Genomic DNA, 1,478 nt, shown 5'->3' with positions numbered 1-1,478 from the left:
AGGGAGGGCCATCTACACACCAAGGAGAGAGGCCTCAGGAGAAACCAGCCTCGCCCACCTGGACCTGGGCCTTCCTGCCTCCAGACTGTGAGAAAACAAATTTCTATTGCTTAAGTCCCCCTCCACACCGATCTGTGGCAGGTGCTTATGGAGGCCCGAGCAAACTAACACAGTAATAAACCGGAACTTCCACCAAATATCTATTCTTCAATAGAGAGCAAAAGAAGGAATGTTGCAGGGCTTCCAAAATGCCCCAGGTGGGCCCCCACGTGGAAAAGCCTTTTAGCAGCTGCCTGGATTGTCCAGCTTGAGCCCAGTGTCTGACCCGGAGCCCTTGCCTGTGTCACGCATGGGCTGGAGGGGCTGGTTGGCACCAGCCAGGCTGCCCTGGGGTCGGTTCACCGCCTTTGCTGCAGCCGGAATGAGCAAGTAGATGGATGCAGAACTCTGCCCGCTGTGGCCGGATTAAGGGCCCATGTTTCCTTTGTGCTGAGGGTTAGTGAGTTCATGAACGGAAACCATGGAGAACATGCAGGGAACATATCAATGATGGAGTCATTTTGGTAACTAGGACATAGTTCCCCTCAACTAGATCCCATGGTTATTGCATTCTCCAGCTCGATATCCCTTTATCTTTCCAGTACCTACTTGCAGCTCCCAAAAATTTCTCATTTAAAAAAAATGTAATGATTTTTAAATGCTTGGGATTAAGGATTCCTTTTTTGTAAAACATATTATTGATTTCAGAGAGGAAGGGAGAGGGAGAGAGAGATAGAAACATCAGTGATGAGACAGAATCATGGATCAGCTGCCTCCTGCACGCCCCATACTGGGGATCGAGCCCGCACCCCCAGCATGTGCCCAGACCAGGAATCGAACCGTGACCTCCTGGTTCATAGGTCAAACCTCAACCACTGAGCCACGCCTAATGCCCCAGCACTGACTCCCCCTGCCGGCATTTCAGACAAGGTCTGTTGGCAATAGGAATCCGGAGGTTTGTGTCCCCAAACTAAAGTGGCTTCATCACAGCATCCAGTTACCGGTCTCAGGGCCCACCGGCTGGCAGGTGGCGGATGAAGGAATGAGTCAGTTACAGCATCATGCATAACTGTGTCAATGAATCACAGGGAAAGGGAAAAGGAGATTGATTTTCACTGAATATAGTCATGATAGGCCTGGTCTGTCTGCATTATCTCATTTTAGTTTTCAAAGATTCTTTGACATAATAATTGGTTCTACCTTAGTTGGAGGGAGACTGAATGCTAGAGACATCGAGGTAGTAAGGGGATAGAAGGGGCTGCTCCTTTCACTGTTCTTGGGAAGGCAGGAGAGAGGGAGAGAGGGAGGGAGGGAGGGAGGAAGGAAGGGAGAGAGCGTGAGCAGGCAGGAAGGAAGGGCAGAAGAAAAAACAAAGTGAGAGAAGCTGAGAAGGGGGGAGGAAGAGGAGGAAGAGGAGGGGGGTAAGGGGGAGGGGGCCG

General features: G+C 50.8%; 1 protein-coding gene across 1 annotated transcript in view; it reads left to right on the top strand.

Moving 5' to 3' along the window:
* The window catches only part of CLNK (cytokine dependent hematopoietic cell linker), a 108,095-nt gene that overhangs the window by 100,769 nt on the left and 5,848 nt on the right, over nt 1-1,478 (top strand). The window lies entirely within an intron of this gene.

Source organism: Myotis davidii, unplaced genomic scaffold, assembly GCF_000327345.1.
Source record: "Myotis davidii unplaced genomic scaffold, ASM32734v1 scaffold204, whole genome shotgun sequence".
NCBI lineage: Eukaryota > Metazoa > Chordata > Mammalia > Chiroptera > Vespertilionidae > Myotis > Myotis davidii.
The sequence above is the reverse complement of the archived record's forward strand: the minus strand, read 5'-3'. Positions and strand labels throughout refer to the sequence as shown.